This window comes from Tursiops truncatus, chromosome 2 (assembly GCF_011762595.2).
Source record: "Tursiops truncatus isolate mTurTru1 chromosome 2, mTurTru1.mat.Y, whole genome shotgun sequence".
NCBI classification, from domain to species: Eukaryota; Metazoa; Chordata; class Mammalia; order Artiodactyla; family Delphinidae; genus Tursiops; species Tursiops truncatus.
The window spans coordinates 73,246,005-73,264,802 of NC_047035.1; the positions used below are offsets into that span (position 1 = coordinate 73,246,005).

At 42.7% G+C, this 18,798-nt stretch overlaps 1 long non-coding RNA gene across 1 annotated transcript in view; it reads right to left on the minus strand.

The window, feature by feature from the left end:
* LOC141277988 (uncharacterized) overlaps positions 1-18,466 on the minus strand; it is a 115,726-nt gene extending 97,260 nt beyond the window's left edge. The window contains exon 1 of the long non-coding RNA XR_012330010.1: positions 18,426-18,466. This is a non-coding gene — a long non-coding RNA (uncharacterized lncRNA). The remainder of the gene's footprint in view (positions 1-18,425) is intronic.
* Between the last annotated feature and the right edge of the window lie 332 nt (positions 18,467-18,798).

Sequence of the window (18,798 nt, forward strand, 5' to 3'; positions counted from 1 at the left end):
CCCCAACATTCTTACATTGTTGACAAGTATTTGAATTCTTGAGGACAAAAAAATTTATTGAAGTTCACTTTCTGCACTAAAAATGCTAAATCAGGGCTTCCCTGGTGGCGCAGTGGTTGAGAGTCCACCTGCCGATGCAGGGGATACGGGTTTGTGCCCCGGTCCGGGAAGATCCCACATGCCGCGGAGCAGCTGGGCCCGTGAGCCATGGCCGCTGAGCCTGCACGTCCGGAGCCTATGCTCCGCAACGGGAGAGGCCACAACAGTGAGAGGCCCGTGTACCGCAAAAAAAAAAAAGCTAAATCAGATCAACTGAGATTTTTTTCTTGGTGTCCCAGAATTTTAATTTATTAATTCATTCAACCAATATTTACTGAATGTGAGCTGTGTGTATATTATTATTAGGAGCTAGAAGGAGAGATTAATGAATCAGACACCATTCTGGCCTTCAAGAAGCTTGCAAATGAAAGAGGAGATGAACAAGTATAAAAGCAACTTTAAGATAAGATTAAGGATGTCATCATTGTTTCTGCCCTGCCCGTGTGTCTTTAAATGTAATCTGTCCTCACTCCTCCCTCACTTTACCCTCAAATGTGTCAGAGAGAGGAAATAGGCAGTTTTGGGTGACTGCTAGGCCTGTTCCTGGATTACCTTCTTGTCACTCTTTGGTCTCTCCTGCCTGGTGTTCTAATTTTAGCTCTGGGTATCTATATTGTGATGAATGGTTTAGGCCCCATTCATTCACTCATCAAAGATTACTGAGTGCCCATTACCTGCCAAGCCCAGTTCTGGTACTGGGGACGAAGAAAGCACTGCAGTGAACAAGGCAAGACGCTGTCTTTCAGACCTTACCCCGTACCCTACTTTACCTTGATTCTGTGTAGTCCCTTCAGCTGGGTCACCAGCACTCCGAGAAACTGAAATATACCCTGCTGACCTCAGCCCTGAAGGCAATAAAGACCTAAGGCAATAAAACTGATATAAAGAAAGGGGGTGAGAGAAGGATTTACTTCATTAAAGAACGCAATCCCAAAGGTCTAGAGAGAGATGTGCATGTATGTATGTGTGTATACACACGCACACACATCTTCGTACACATACGTATGATTAATGGCCATATCTGTCTTTTTTTTTTTCCTTTCCTTCCTTTTTCTATTTCCCCTTAGAATCAAAGGGTGAATCTGAAACACGTTTGTAATTGTTTTGCAGGACTGTTTATTCGGCCAAACCTCTGGGTCCTGTGTGTCCATCCCATCCTCCTGGCAGGGGTGGACCTTTGCAGTCATGTATATCCATAACCCCTTCTACTGTGATAACTGATCAAATCAGGGTGACCATATGACTCAGGTAACATCAGGTGGCTTCTGCCTCCCAAGAATTTGGATTTGGTGCACAAATGCTATTACTACTCTCTGTTAGGAACTTTTAGAGCTAGGGCTAGAGGGGCCATCCTTAACCTGAGTTCAAACGGATCAGAGAAAGGTGGTAGCAAAAAGAGGGATAAAAGGAGCACTTTCCCAGAGGAACACAGAAGTAAGAGACTGTGACACAAAGGAACAGAGACGGCAGCTGCTGCCCCACCGACTGGTCCTGCTTTGGATCCTTCGAGAGCATTGGCTGCACTTCCAACCCACGGGCTCTGTAGCTATCACGTTATCTTTCCAACAACCCTCTTTGTTTGTTTAGTTGATTGGGTTTTTTCCCATAATCAAACAATCTAAAATACAATATTTCACTGTTCTGGCTATTGTGACTTTTGAGTAATTTCTACTATCTCCCAATGGCTAATCAATCTGAGAACTCAGACTTAAATACAGGGTGAAGGCCAGAGAAAATGCTACTAAAGAGAATTTAGCTGGTATCTGCTGAGATAAAAACCTGTCCCAGGATGTGATGGTCTGTATGTTTGTGTCCTCGCAACATTCATATGTTGAAACCCTAACTTTCAGTACGATGGTATTAGGAAGTGGGGCCTATGGGAGGTATTAGCATAGATGAGGTCATGAAGGTGGCGTCCCCATGATGGGACTAGTGTGCTTATAAGAAGAGACTAGACCTTATTCTTTCCTCATTTGAAAACACAACTGCAAACCAGGAAGAGAGCCCTCATCAAGAACCCAACCAAGCTGGTACCATGACCTTGGATTTCCAGCCTCTAGAACTGTGAGAGACAAATGTTTGTTGTTTAAGCCACCCCGTCTATGGGAATTTGTTACAGCAGCCCAAGCTAAGACACAGAATGTCATGTTCACGTCACTTGAGAGATCATTCCCTAGACACCTGAGCTGTCCCAGGGCTGGGGAGGGGGTCGAGGTTGCTTCTGCAGAGCTGTCTCTGTACAGAGACACAGCCCCTGACAGAGTCCACCAGAGTCCACCAGAAGAACACAGGCCCAGCCCAGAAAGAACTGGAGAGACAGCGGGCCAAGGTAGAAGCACAGATGTGTCACAGTCAGCTAGGATTCATTCTTCACAGGAAGCTATGGGACTCTGGGAAAAATCCTGAACTCCTTTGAGCCTCATACTTTTCAACTTCACAAATGAGGAGGATCAAAATCAAATTATAATGCCTATTTTTCATGCTTAAAGTCAGTAATCTACTTATGACTTTTCTGCAAGAAAACACTAATACAGAGACTCTCATAATTGTAAATGGAAAACTTAACGGTATACCTGAAACCAAAATGCCCATTTACTATCCTAAAGCCAAACTAAAACACTTATTTTTGAGTAACGTACTCTCATGCTAGAATGGAAAACGCTTAAAACAACGCTCTCCTATCACCAAACAATTAATAAGGTTGCTGACACATGGCGGTTTTTGTATAACTCGTAATTCAGCCCCGTGGTCCCAGCAAGGCTGTGTTGACACTGCATGTGCTTTCCAAAACACGGAACTCTGGAGCTCTGCCGATTATATTTGGAACTCAAGACTTCTTCATGCCATTTTGTTAAACGTGATGTACTGATTTGGAGGGATGTAATATAAATTTTAAAAATGTAAACATCAATCAAAAATGTTTTTAGGGGCTTCCCTGGTGGTGCAGTGGTTGGGAGTCCGTCTGCCAATGCAGGGGACATGGGTTCGTGCCCCGGTCTGGGAGGATCCCACATGCCGCGGAGCGGTTGGGCCCGTGAGCCATGGCTGCTGAGTCTGCGCATCCGGAGCCTGTGCTCCGCAACGGGAGAGGGCACAACAGTGAGAGGTCCGTGTACCACAAAAAAAAAAAAAAAAAAAAAAAGTTTTTAAAAATATGTATGTTTTGTGAGGTTTGGGTTTTAATAAACCAAGAGAGAAATTTCTACTGCAAGATTGGTAATGGGGTATGCAGGGTAGGACTGCATACGTGAAAGCACTATTAAACGGAAGAGCTTACCACTACAATCTTTGCCTTGTATCTGAAGAATATCACCTAAGGTGTATAAAAGAAGGGAAAGCAGGCAAAGCAAGCAGAGGCTGAGAATATTAATGGAAGAACAAGAGCGACAGTCTCTGATGTCTGATTAGTGATTTTCAATTTACAAAGCACTTCCAGGCACATTATCTCCTGATCACCGTAAAAGTCCTGTAGGCAGACGGCAAGTTTTTCTAATCTCCTTTATTTATGAGGCAGCTAAGGCTCAGCCAGGCTAAGCCACAGCCCAAAGTCACACAGTTAACATCCAAGGCAAGAACTGAGTCCTCACCCCCAGGCTCTTGACACTAGTTCTCAAGTCACACTTTGGAGTTCAGCCCCAGGCAGAGTCCCTCTCTTCACTGGCCCCATAGCCTCCCAATCAACTTGGCCAGGTGGGAAGCTGTACCTTCATCCATCTCTAGCCAGTGGCCTTTGTCTGGCGTGCGATGCCCTGCTGAATGTGGTCCATCAGTCTCAAGTTCATGAAGAGATTTATCATAACTTTTCTGAAACAGCAAAGTTTCCTTATAAGCCCACGGGCCTGGGCCAAGACCAAGCTGTGAGAACCTACAAGCTGTCTTTACCTTCCTCTCCACAACGTTCCCCTGAGATCTTCACATACCATCGCCTTCCCCAGAACCCCTTCAACCCCTCTATTTCCCTCAACAGACTCATGGGCCTGGATGGGACCATAGGAGTATTACCAGTCAAGAGAGCAGGTTATGCTCTGGGAACAAATAAACCCCAAATCTCAGTGACTTAAAACAACAAAACTGATTTCTCACTCCTTCTACATGTCTAATGCAGGCCAGCAGAGGGGCTCTGCTCCCAGGGGTCACTCAGGGCCTCAGGCTAACAGAGGCATCACCTCGGCATTGCTTCTATGATGACTAAAGTAGTGGGAGTCGGATTGGAAATGACACACATCACTTCTGCTCCCGTTTCTTTGGCCAAAACCAATCACACATTGGTGCCTAACTTCAAAGAGGGTGGGAAGTGGTTCTCTGTGTCTGTGGTGGGAGAGGCAGAACATTAGTGACCAGCCTAATGACAACCACAAAGTTCAGTCCCCATCAGATGCTTGAAGCTCCCCAGTAACAGCCTCACAAAGGAGTCCAACCTTTACCTGAACTTCTCCTGTAACAGGAAGCGCCCCATCTCATAAACAGCTGATTTAATTTTAAGGGAGCTATATTTGTTAGCAACAAAAAATTTCTAAAAATAACCAAAATTGGCCTCCCTGTAACTTTTGCTCCTTGGTATTTACTTCTTCCTCAGGGTCTTATGATAAATCACTAATATGTTGAATAAATAAAATATCTTCAAACATTTGATGAGAGCTATTGTTCTCATGTATTTACTCATTTAACCATGTTAGATCCCTGCCCTGTAAGAGATCTTGGGTGTAAGATGGGTAACCAAGACTGCAGTACCTTATGGCATGGGATATGCCATAGATAATCCCCTAATGTTACTAGAGGAAAAAAATCAGGGTTCTCAAAATTGAGGAAGGTGGGTTAAAGGGAGGCTGTGGAGAAGGCTTTCTGGAGAAAGAGCATTGCTGTGAACACAGCAAGGGAGGGGCCTGCTCGGAAGATGAGACTATAGCAGGCAGAGGAAACAATCTGTATTAGGTAGCCTAGGTGCAGAACTGCATGATGCATTCAGGGAAATTACAAGGAAGACTGTAACGCAGGATGTCTTCTGCGGGGGGGGAGGGAGGGAACTGAGATGGCATCTCAAGGGGGCCCCTAGCACTAAGCTAGAAGTCTGGAATCCTGAAAGCTACTGAAGAATTTCAAGTATAAAACTGACATGGGCTGCTTCACATTTTAGCAGCATTATCCTGGCAGCAGGAGGCAGAATGGAACACAGGAGACCTGCCTGAATCTGATCCTGGGTGGTCCTGGACAATGAGACCAGAGCTAATGCTGTGATCCTGTCAAGAAGGGGGCAGGTCTGAGGAGATGAGATGGGATGGGCAGCACTTGGTAGTTAATTCCAAAAGGTGAGGCAGGGTGCAGTGGGGGCCTGTGATGCCTCTCGTGCTTCTGGCTTGGGCAACCAGATGGGGTAATTCACTGAAGTAGAGGTATTCAAGGAGATGGGTAGGGAAAGTTTTGTTGAGTTCAGTTTTGCACAGGTTGAGCTGAAGTTGTGGGTGTGACTTAGTGATGATGTATTAGACAATGAGGTGCATCTATGAAGAGAGATCTAGCCAGAGGTCATAGATTAGGGAGTAAGCAGTTACTGAAGCCATGCATGTGGCTGACAAGCAAACTATAACTTTTCTACCTATATAGGAAAATGAAAATATTGATACAATTTTCCAATTTGACCTCTCCCTTGCCAGTGGCCAGATGCTCCATATCTACGTTCTATGGTGCCTTCTTACAATCAAGAAACCTAAAAAAACTGAATCACAATCAGTGCCTTGTTGGTAACCACAGAATCAGACCACAGAGAAATGGAGAATTGTGAGAAATATTTCATCCAAACATACAAAGGTCTGATGAGTCATTCCTGCTCCACAATGGAGAATACCTCTAGGATAATTCAAATACTCACTTCTCGTAGATCCAGGTTATTTCTCTCCCCTGCCTGTGCTGAATGAACTGTACCTTACCTTTTTCTATCTCATAGGATAACTACATCTAATCTTTTTAAGACACGTTTTTTTTTTTCTGTCTGTTTATATAAATTGATAAGGTTACTGCTTTAGGCCAGCAAAAACTGACATATATTCAAGAGACTGACCTGGGTTAATATTTTTCTAGCTCAGTTGTTCTTGAAAACTACCCATCACACATTCCCAGATTATTCCTTAGAGATTAGGAGCCAATACAATTCATTACATGTTTGGTTTGTCTAATTTCATTCTCAAAGGGAAATTTGAACATCAATATTAGAGGCCACCTTGCTGTCCCCTATGGTGTAATAAAAAATATATTTGATGTTTGTCCCTGGTTCCTGGCACAGAGCTCCTAAACCCTTGAAATTTCCTGAGTAATAGGTAGGAGGGTTGTTTGTCATTCACAATGAGCTCCTTTCCACTATTCCTGAGTTTATACTAATGAGATGACTCACAGTGGAGGTCCCTAGATAGTTTCCAAATGAAGACTAGTCATCAGAAAGACCAAACACAGTGATTAGAGTGTGGGAACTTCCAGCCCCCTCCCACCTCAATCTCTGGGGAGGAGAAGGAGGCTGGAGATTGGGTCATAACAACACTTGAACAAAGAGATTCAGAAAGCTTCAGGATTGGTGAACACACTGATGTGCTGGGAGGGTGGCATGCCCTGAGAGGGCATGGAAGCTTGGAGCCCCTCCTCGCCATACCTTGCCCTATGTATCTCTTCCATGTGACTGTTCCTGAGTTGTATCCTTTATAATAAACTGGCAACCATTAAGTAAACTATTTTCCTGAGTTCTAGGAGTCATTCTAGCAAATTATCAATCTTGAGGGTGGGTCACAGGAACCTCCAAATCTGTATTCATCCAGACAGAAGTGTGGGTAGTTGGCACCCCATGTGCAACTGATGTCTAAAGTGGGGGTAGTCCTGTGGGACTGAGCCCTCAACCTGTGGGGTCTTTGCTAACTCTGGATAGTGTCAAAATTGTATTGAATTGTTGGACAGCAAGTTGGTGTCAGAGAATTGAAGAATTAATGTATTGATAGAAGTAAAACACATATTTCATGTCATAAGTGGTATCAGAAAAACCACCAGGCACACCCCCCTGTGTGACAGAGAAAAGCCACAAAATCTTTACTGAGCTCAAAAAATATCTTACCATAAAAAGCAAACCTTTATCACCAGCTGTCCATCACTAAGGAATCATCAGCAACTACTAGTTGTATCTTTAGTAGATGCACTCAGTTGGAGCTAAGAGATGTGGTCAAACCCATGTGGATACAATGATAGAAACTACTTAAGCACATAAGGTCCTTTCCTCACCCCAGGGTGATGCAACAGGGGCTATCAGGGACCCTTTGCACTCTGTTCTGAACCCACCTCTTAGCTGGTTTCTGCTTCTTGGCCCAGTTACATTAGATTCAAATGCTGTGCGTGAATTTTCAGCTTGGCCTTGGATCCAAACTTTGCATAAGGTCGTTGACTTTTGCCTTTCTCTTTGCTGCAAATCCTGCAGCCCCATGATCAGCCCAGACTCACCTCCATGCCAGCCTAAGCTCCTTGAATCTTCAAAAATCTAGTCATCTCCTTATCTGGTAGAGGGATACAGACAGAGTTTAAGAGATACTGACAAATTGAAAATTTTTGTTCATGATGACAAAGGAGAGAAAAGAAGCTCGTGTCACATAAGACATTATTAAAGATCTTAGACATGTTCAGTCTTCAGGAAAGAGAAAATTAGAGGCAAAATTGGATAGTGCTTTTCAAAGATCTGAAGTACAATTGAGAGGAAGAAGATCAGAAGTGGGATCTATTGTTGGACAATTCAAAGATTTCTATTTAATATCAGATGACCAGAAATCTTGCCTTGTGAGTTACAGCACCCTCTCCTAACCCCATCATTAGAAGCATTCAAACGTGAGGAAGATGACTGAGCTGTTAGGGATGCCATAGAAGGCGTTGCCCATTCTATTTCTCTTACATGGACTCAGAACACAAGGGTTACATATCCAATTGTGTAGCACTTATTCAAAATAGAAAGAGAGAAGAAAAAGTCTGAATATATAAAATTAGCTTGGAAGTCAAGTACCCAGCTTGAGTAAACAAATTTGAGCACTGCAGGAACATTTAAAATGTGAAGAAATGATGAGTGCAAGAATTCTTATAATTAAGCAGGTTAAATGCCTTAATGAAACTCGATGTGAATCTGTAGAGTAGTGATCAGTGGAATGTGTAGTTATAAAAACAAGCGGTGAGACAAGATGACCCATGCTCAGTTTCTCCAGAAGGAGATAATCAGTCTTGCAGAGGAAATGAAATGATGGGGTGCAGACGGTCCTGTGTGTGTTCCCTGCTGCAGAGCCTCCTTCAGGATGACAGAGCAAGTTGCATTTTCCTTATACATTCTGGGCAGGAAGCAGTGGGAGATTTATACCCCCTGACCAAAAAGAACCTCCCTTTCCAACATGTTAATGCCTGGAATACTTTTGCCAGGGTCCTCCCTGGAGGAAGAGTAGAGAGAGGAGGAGGAGGAACCAAGCCCAGAAATGTCAAGACAACTCCACTGTTTTAACATGTTCATACCTGCTTTTGATGACAGTGACACTTCAGGAGGTCAGAGGTGGGCTTATCCATGGTGCTACGCCCTAAATGGACAAACACTACCTCTGAACTATTGTGAGCAATTAAAGAACATGATAAAAACAGTGCTGCCATGAAAAAACTGTTCCTTCCTTGTTGTGTGTTACATCTCCGACTCCTTCAACACTCTTACATGAAATGGACTTGCCATCCCAGTGTGGTCACTCTCCATCCTGCAGGGGCCTCTTCCTCTGGTCCAATCCGCCTCTCCTGAATTATCTAGTGCTCTTGAAACAATGGCTCTAGGGAATAATTTAATTCCAGCGCCCTCTGCTGGCCCTATAGAAGGGCAAGACATTAAACTAGATGAGTAGTTGCCAAAGTTTTCACAGTCACAAAGCCAATTTACTATTTTATTAACTTCAGGGACCTCACATTTTGAAACTGATCTTTCAAGAAAACTCATTCTGCTAAACAATAATTAATTCCTTTACCAATCTGCATTTATCATAGTCATCAAAAACTGTCAATTAGAACTTGTGATCAACAGGCATTAACCAAGTTCACTATACAAAGATTATTTATTTCTAATCAAACCAAAAATTTTACCTTTTACCTAGCCTGTAAACCTTATTGTTGATGACAAGGCAATTTCTGTGAGGCTTTTTAACATTACTACAAATAATTTAAGGACCTTTCTTCCTGCCTAGAGATCCAGGGGCCCCAGGTTTGGAACCACAGTTAGAATATACCTCAGTATCTAAACAATAAGCGTATTTCTGAGAAATTTTTACTTTATTAGTAAGAACTTCTGGATGATGCTGGATGCCACTTGGTTATAATTCTTCAAATTACTCTGGTGTGGTAACTGATCATATAGTGGCCTGAAAGGTTAATACACCATGCAGGGCTGCAAATATCAGAGCTGAGTTTTCAAGGGATCAGCTTTTAGCAATGAGTAGCTGAACAGGGGTTGTGGTGGTTGAGACTCATGCATCTCAGAGTGGAGAGGGGTACATTCTAGCGATACCTGAAATCCAGCTCTCAGCTGACTTCCTGCCCCAGTGCGCTAGCTGTTTCAACTCTGCTGCAGTGTGGCTCCATGAGTGGAAAGTTGATGTATTCACAGGACACAAGAGAGGAAGATGGAGAAACATGGTAGGCTCAGCAGAGTGTGTGGGATGGGACCTGGGTGGAACAAAGTAGGAGACTAGGGAAGTCTAGAAATAGAGTAGACAAGGAGTTCTCTGAGGGTAGGTCTGGGTCTTACCCATTTTTCTAACCCCAGTAACTGACACAACACCTGGTACACAATAGGCTCTCAAATATTTGTCAAATTTCTGTAGGTATTATGCTCACCAACCCTAGAAATGCTTTTAGCTAGGTGCAAAGCTTTACCACGGACACTAATAACTATGACTACTAAGATAATGCCATGGGTAGCTTGTTCAGTGGTAGAACTGAGCTTGCTGTTTGGTTAAGTTTTGTACAGAAATGGTTCTATTTTTGGAAAAAGATGAATGTATCTCAGAGTGATTTTCAGTGTTTAATTTTTTTCTTTAAAAATATATATTTTGTAATATAACATACAAATGGAAAAGTACACAAAATGAACACAACAATATAGCCAGCACTTAGATCCAGAAGCAGATCATCTTGGAACACCAGAAGCCCTAGTAGTGTCTCCTTCCTGCCACTATCTGACACCCCATCCCTACTATTCTAACACCATAGATTAGTTTTGCCATTTCTGAAGTACACCCACACTCTATACTCCTGTGTCTGGCTTCTTTTGCTCAACATTATTTTTGTGATGGTAATTCATGTTGTTAGTTGCAGTTCGTTCATCCTCATCTTTGTATTTTATTTATAAATGTACCACATTTTAAAATCAATTACCTATGATGGTAAACTAGTTGATTCCAGCTTTTTACCATTCTGAACAGTGCTGGTATGAGTATTCACGTACATTTCTTTTGTGTGCATGTATACCCATTTTTGTCGGGTACAAGCCAAGTGGTAGAACTGCCAGGTCAAAGGATGTGCACATGATCAGCTGTTGCAGATACTTCCAGGTTCACAAAGTGATTGTGCCAATTTTGGGAGTCAGCTTTTGTACAAAGCTAGATGCCAGAGACGTTGAGAGGGCATAAAGGACAGTGGGGAAGTTATCACTAGGCCTATGACTTGGAACCTAAGGGGATTTTATGGAAAGGAAGAAGATAATATAATCCTCAAATGGACAGGTCCCATCAATTAGCAACTCATCACTGGAATGCTTTGGAGGCCTGCTTCCTAAGGAGAAAGGAAGGCAGAATAATAATACAAAAGGTAGAGGAAAAGAAGAAAAAGAAAAAAGAGCAGAATAATTGGTAACCCCAAATGCCAAGGAACTGCTAAAAATTTTACCTTCGTAAAAATGGCACAGTGGTTTCCCAGAGCCCTGACTCCAGTAGAGCAGATTAGAACCAGAATGCAGCAAAAGGCACTCTGTATTTATATGTTTGTGTTTATCACAAAACTTCCTGAACTTGTCTGGGGATTTGTGAGTACTTAACGTTATTAATCAGGACAGCTCCTCTTTATGAATTTTGGGATAAGGCCTTTTACCACTGCTGATACTCACAGGAAAAGAATAAAAGCTTATCACTGAGTTTCTCCAAGAGATTTCTGTAAAGTTTAATTTGCAAATAAGTAAGCCAAATTGGAAATGCCAGATGCTATCAGACAGGAGGATCAGATTTTCCATTTAAATGTGATTGTCCCTCTTTCAGCTGGATTCAGGGCTTTCCTCTGAAAGTCTCAGGAAACTCATTTGCAAGAGTGACTCAGAATGAACCCACTCTATAAGACTTTGTTATCAAAAGGCACTTAAACATTGCAAAGAGGAATGCAATGTTCTGTTTACAAGAGGAATTTGATTGCTAATTATGAACCCCTAAAAAAATATGCATTTCATACTTATCTCTCTGCAATTCAGCAATGAATCCTACAGTAGTTCTGGTCTCCTCTCAGCTGAGGTCCTCTGACACTCTGCTACGACAGAGAGCTCCTACGTGAGCACTGACCCCTAGGTATCTGCCGTTTCTCAAATTGTTTTTCAGCTCCAGGACAATTTGCTCTGCAGCAGCTGTTGTCACAGAACAGATCAGGAATGCCTTTCCTTTCAGAGAGCAGCCAGGTTTACATTTGCATTCATTGCCTTGGGGCCATTTCCGTGAATTAGACCTGGCACAGCCCTGGCCGCTCGCTTTTGATCTGACATGTGGACAAGGAGTTCAGTTCATTTGCTGCCTCTCCAGCAACCATGTCCAAGACCATTATCCTGCAGGAGGTCTAAGCAAGCTGCCACTATCAACGGCCGACAGGCACACTTGAAAATTCATGAGTAATGTGTAAAAACGCAGGAGTCCTTCCCCTTGGTGCTTTCACCGCCCTTACATGGAGATGCTGGCTGAGCCCATACAGAGAGGGGGAAATTGATACAGACCAAGAATTCAGTGGTGGCTCCAAGGCACAAGGATCTAGAAGCTTCTGATTTGCCTCCAAATATTAACCAAGGGCACAAAGAAATGGCATGCCCAAAACTTAGCAGGTCTAGCTGATATGCAAATCAATCTGACTGCATCCTCCTAGTGATGAACATTCACCGTATGAGCTCCCATATGCACAAATGGATGTCTGCAAGGCACCGACCACCCAGCTGCCCGGAGACTGCCTGAGTTGCCCTGCAAATCAAGAAGTGATGGAGATCAGCTTGGTGCTTTGTGACCACCTAGAGGGGTGGGATAGGGAGGGTGGGAGAGAGACGCAAGAGGGAGGAGATAAGGGGATATATGTGTATGTATAGCTTTGTTATACAGCAGAAACTAACACACCATTGTAAAGCAATTATACTCCAATAAAGATATTAAAAACAAAAAAAATGAAGTGATACAGTTCTAGACGAACACCTAGAGGCAATTTAATAAATTATGTATCTACCTCATTCAACCGAATGTTCATCAGGGACTTCCTTGGTGGAGCAGTGGCTAAGACTCTGCGCTCCCAATGCAGGGGACCCAGGTTCAATCCCTGGTCAGGGAACTAGATCCCACATGCATGCCGCAACTAAGGAGCCCACCTGCCGCAACTAAAGGAGCCCACCTGCCACAACCAGGACCCGGCACAACCAAATAAATAAATAAATATTTTAAAAAATAAATAAATAAATAGCCTCCGCGGGACTGCCCATGCTACCAGCCTCGCATTTCTTTAGACCCTCCTGCTTTCAGACTCAGTTAATTCTACCTAAGCACCTCTATTTTTCACATCAACACACACACACACTTTAACATAACCCCTTCTTCTGCTCTCTCTTTCAACTCGGGCCTGGTTACCTTAGGGAGACATTTTTTCCCCTCTTAAAAGGCTCTTTGTCTTCAAAAAACAAAAGCAATTACTTAAAGATCCCTAGAAACTTTAGGTAAAAGAAAACTACCCTGAAGGTATCAGTGTTGTCAAATTCTAGAACACTTGGAAGTACACAGAAATCCTGTTTGGAATCTTATCAAAATTATTCTTCTATCCCTTTATCCTCTAAAACATCCAAAATAAATAACAGCTATTTTATATTTATTATTTCTTTTGGGGGGGGCTGAATTACTGGTGCTACAATAAAAACACTACTTTTACTACAAATGTATAGTATTTCATTGTAACAAATGTGCATTCAAATTACGGATTAAGGGATTTCCCTGGTGGCTCAGTGGTTAAGAATCCACCTGCCAATGCAGGCAACACGGGTTCAAGCCCTGGTCCGGGAAGATCCCACGTGCCACAGAGAAACTAAGCCCGTGCGCCACAACTACTGAGCCTGCGCTCTAGAGCCCACAAGCCACAACTACTGAGCCCACCGTGCCACAACTACTGAAGCCTGCACACTCTAGGGCCTGTGCTCTATGACAAGAGAAGCCACAGCAATGAGAAGCCAGCACTGCAATGAAGAGTAGCTCCCGCTCACCGCAACTAGAGAAAGTACGCACGCAGCAACGAAGACCCAACACAGCCAAAAATAAATAAATAAATTTTTAAAAAATTATGGATTAAATGTGTACCAGACAGGGGCCCTAATCTCTGTAAATAAGAAAACTTTCAAGCTTGTTAAGTTCTGAACAACTGACAATAAATGAAGTTTTGGAGCACAATCAGCATAACATGTTACCAAGCCAAGGACAAACTGCAGTAAACTTCTGATCAGATTTTCTCTCTAGGTGTCAATCTTGATGGGTCTCGCCATCACTTTTGGACTTCTTACTTAATTTAATCCATCCTGAAGGTGGGCCTCAGTGCTGGGCCTACTTACACAGAATCCTGGTGGGCAATTATGCAAGATTAGTTATATTTCTAGGTTCTGCATGTTGATAACTAGAACGCCTGATTTTTTTTTTTTTTTTTGGCCTCCCCGTGCAGCTTGTGGGATTTTAGTTCCCAAACCAGGGATTGAACCTGGGCCACGGTAGTGAAAGCACCGAGTCCTAACCACTGGACCACGAGGGAATCCCCTATAATGCCTGATTCTGAACAAATATTACTTTAGCAAAAAAGTTAGGGGACCAAGCCCCTGAGAAAAGATTCAGTGAGACACAAAATCCTGCACTTAACTGCCATGATATATATTTTTTTAAATTTTAGTTATTTAGTTATTTAGTTATTTTTGGCAGTGTTGGGTCTTCGTTTCTGTGCGAGGGCTTTCTCTAGTTGCGGCGAGCGGGGGCCCCTCCTCACCGCGGTGCGCAGGCCTCTCACTGTCGCGGCCTCTCTTGTTGCAGAGCACAAGCTCCAGACGTGCAGGCTCAGTAATTGTGGCTCACGGACCTAGTTGCTCCGTGGCATGTGGGATCTTCCCAGACCAGGGCTCGAACCCGTGTCCCCTGCATTGGCAGGCGGATTCTCAACCACTGCGCCACCAGGGAAGCCCTGCCATGATATTTTATCTTCCTCCCTGAGGCTGTGTCCTCATCTGAACTTCAACACTAGGAAGTAGCACAGTTTTGTTGAAATAGTAAAAATATAGAGTTTATTGACATGTAACTAATTTAATCTTAGATACCCAGAGACTATAAAAAGAAAAAAAATTGCATAGTTAATCACAAAATACTGTCATAGAAGGGGAAATTTACATGTTTGGAATCATAAAACATGGCAATCAGGTTGAAGAAGTTTCCAGCTGCTTGTTTCTATCCAATTTTGGAAATGTCTTACATTTTAGATCTCTCCCAAGTTTGACTGACTCTTGATTACCTGTGATCATGAATGGACAGTAGTATATTCCATATATATTTCATAGAGAATCCACAAGGTGACATGAGTCACTACTTTTGAATGCACATCTGGGTCTAGCAGACAACATAATGAACTTGAGTTTTCGTCCCTTCTTGCTCTTGACTAATTTCTAATGGACAGCCTCCAGTCTATAATGTGAATAGTATTCTTCTTGACTCTTTTTCAACATAGGAATTCATGGCAGTGGACTGTTTTAGGAATGCTGACAGAACACAGTGATTTCTGTTTGCTTCCCATTCCGTATCCACACACCCAAGCACCTTCACAGAGCAGGATGCTTAACAGGGTTCAAAACATCTCAATTAGCCTAATTCAAGGATGGCAAATATGCCACACCTCCCCCATAGGTTAGAACTGAGGGGACCTAATAAGTATTATCCCTCTTCACTGCCCAAGTTCAGAAACAACTGAGAGATAAACACAAACACAGGAGTCAGACAGACAGAAATGATATTCATGATACAGTCCTTGGGCACCTGGCTTGGGCATGAAAGGCAAACGGACTTCTTACTGTTGCCTAAATTAAACTTCCCAGGCTTCAAGCCTCTCTGATTGGGGGCAGTGCCTGCTCTTCAGTCTTCCCACATAGTGGGGAGAATAGGCCAAAACAGCATATTCTCCATACAAAGGCAGTTTCCAAAGAAAGAGAACCAGAAGGGTCTAAAGAAAGAAGTACCAGAAGCACCTCATATGCCCACTTTGTTCTCTCAAATGTATTAATCTGATAGGTCATTCCCACCTTCCCCTCACCCACTAGGAACAGGCAAGAAGGTAGCAAGAGACCAGCAGAATTACTTCACTGCTGTGGTTCACAAACTTGAGCATGTATCAGAATCACCTGGAGGGCTTGTTATAAACACACATCACTGGGCTCACTTAAGAGTTTCTGATTCAGCGGGGCTGGGTGAGGCCAGAGAATCTGCATTTATAACAAGTTCCCAGGTAATGAATCACCGCTCTAATGCAATGGTTCTCAACCTTGAACAAGCAACGGAATCAAGAGAAAGGAGTGTTTCCTCCTATCATTCCTCAGCTTTTTTTTCTTTCTTAACCCATTGGGTTTAACCTCTAATTCTGTGGTCTAGCAGAGGTGTGGCACTCCATTCAGGGGGAGGAATCAGCAGTCTCTTGGAATAGTGTAGCTCTCAGTTCATGAGGTTTCTCTCTCAATATTGACCACTATTCTTTCATGGCACTGTTAATGCACAGTGATGATTTATGTCCCTAGAAATCTATGCAGTGGGTGATAACATAAATTTTAAAACCCCAAGCCATACTAGCTGCATGCACTCCACATTCCATTTCCCACCCAAAATTAAGTCCAGCCACGTTACCCAAAAGAGCTCATTAGATATTAAGATACTCCAATAAAATGACAATAAAAATTTTCCAAATTTGAGTATAAACCTTCTCTTACCATGGATTTCCCAGGTTGACATTATACGTCCAAAATTAAATTCCTTGAATATTAAAGTCTAAAATCAAATTATCTTTCCTTTGTGTTAAAAGCCAAAAGAAACTAAAGTCCCAAATTCTATCCTCCTATTTCTTATTCTTCTGACTCTATCCAGAGGATATCCCTATGCAGGACTGTGGTTCTTTTAGCAGCTGCAGTTGAGTTCTCTTCCACTGGAATAGGTGTAGTTCTCTTAGGATCTTAAAAGTTCAACTGCACCCATATGTGCCTCACTTTTGAGGAGACCAAAGAGAACACTAAAGATTATCAAAGAACCTGTCTCACATCCCCTTGTTTTAGAAAACACTTCAACCCTTAGCACTTAGCGGCTATCCCAGACAAAATCATATTCCCAGACCCTCTATTTATTATTGCCAAAGACCATAGCAGAGACTCAGTGATATCTGAGAGAGGGAAGTAGAAATGGGACAGAATTCTTGACTGCAGCTTTGCCAGGAGGCTGGTCATTCTGTGTCTTTGTTGGAAGAACATGACCTTTACGGCACCATTTCACCATGTGGATAGGAAGGCCTTTTATGCATATTTTCTCAGCCATTAGAGGGTGGAATTTGAGACCTGGTTCCCTTCTAACAAAGTTTTAAAACCCGCAATGGTGGCAGTGCCAGCCACTAGGTCTTATTTTATTTACAATCTAACATACTGAAAACATCTTAATTTCCATTTGCCTTGGAGCCCTGTGTTGCTAGCATCCCACTGCTGAAATGAATGAGGGTTCCGCCCAGTTACTTAGTATCCACTATCTCTTGTGAAGACATATTTTCAGCCCTAGGTCACAGATTTTAAGTACACGGATGAAACAATTGTTGTTGTTGCTGTTGCTTAGCTGCAAATCTACAATCCAAGACTTTAAAAAGCAAAGAAGCTACACTTCTTGTGGGGGTCAAAGAAGACTTCACCCCAAAATTAATGTTTTGAACTGAATAAAAATGAAACCACAACATATCAAAATTTTTGAGATGTACCTAAAGCAGTGTTTAGAGGGAAATGTAGAGCATTAAATGTTTCTCATCTAAAAGAAAAAATATTTCAAATAAAAAATCTAAACTTACACCTTAAGAAACTAGAAAAAGAGTAAGTTAATCTAAAGCAAAAAGAAGGAAGGAAATAATAGAGATAACATTGGAAATCAGTAAACTAGGAAATGGACGTACAGTTGAGAAAAGCAATGAAATCAAGAGCTGATTGTAATAGGCTGTATAATGGTCCTCTGAAGATGTCCATGCCCTAATCTCTGGAACCTGGGGCTACATTACTTTAGCTGGTAAAAGGAATTTTGCAGGTGTGATTACTTAAAGATCTTGAACCAGAGAGATTATCCTGATCATCTGGCTGGGCCCAGTGGAATCACAAGCATCCTTATTAGGGAGGACAGAAGGCTCAGAGTTAGAGATGTGATAGTAGAAGCAAGAAGTTGAAAGATGCAAGAAGGGAGCCTGGGTCAAGGAATGCAGGTGGCCTCTAGAAACTAAAAAAGGCAAGAAAATGGGTGTTCCCCTCAGAACCCGCAGAAGGAACTGGCCCTGCCAGTACTGTGACCTCGGCTCAGCGGGGCTGATTTGTAACTTCTGACTCCCAGAACTCTAAGGTAATAAAGTTGTGTTGTTTTAAACTACATTAGTGGTAATTTATTACAGCGGCAGTAGGAAACCAATACAATAATCCCTTGAAAGATCTATAAAATAAATAAACCTCTACTCAGACTTACCAAGAAAACTAGAGAGAAAATACAAATGACCAATATCAAGAACCAAAAAGGGTATCACTCCAGATATTCAAAGGATAATAAAGGAAAATAATAAACAACCTATGTCAAATTCTACAGCTTAAATGAACAGGCGATTTAAGACTCAAATTACCAGTTTAGTCACAAAGAAATAGATAACCTAAAATGATAAACAACGTATACCTATGAAAGAAACCGAATTCTTATTTCAAAAGCTTATGTCACCAACAAAGCTCATTAACAATTCCTGGGAAACAAAAATAGAATCTGAGTAGTAAAATAAAGTCTAACCTTTTATTTTTCCCGTGTGCTTCATCTCGTTTCACTTGCTCACAGGTTGCTGCAGGCAGAGAGGCCTCTGACCAGAGCTCCTCACGCAAAACCGCCGCGCAGGACAACTCAGCTCTGCGGCCCGTGCACAGAAGTACTGCGCCCGACTCGTCAATTCAAGATGGCGGCAGCGGGCCGTGTGCAGAGACACTGCACGCGGCACCTCAGTCTGGAGCCGTGAGGAGCACACCTGCACGGACTTGGGAGAACTCCGCCCCCTGCCCTCTCCGCTGACGAGATCCCTATAGAGAATCCCCTCCCACATCCTGTGGGGAGAGCTAGGACTTCAGAGTGCGAATCTCCCGTTATTAGGGTCATATCCATTTAGAACAGG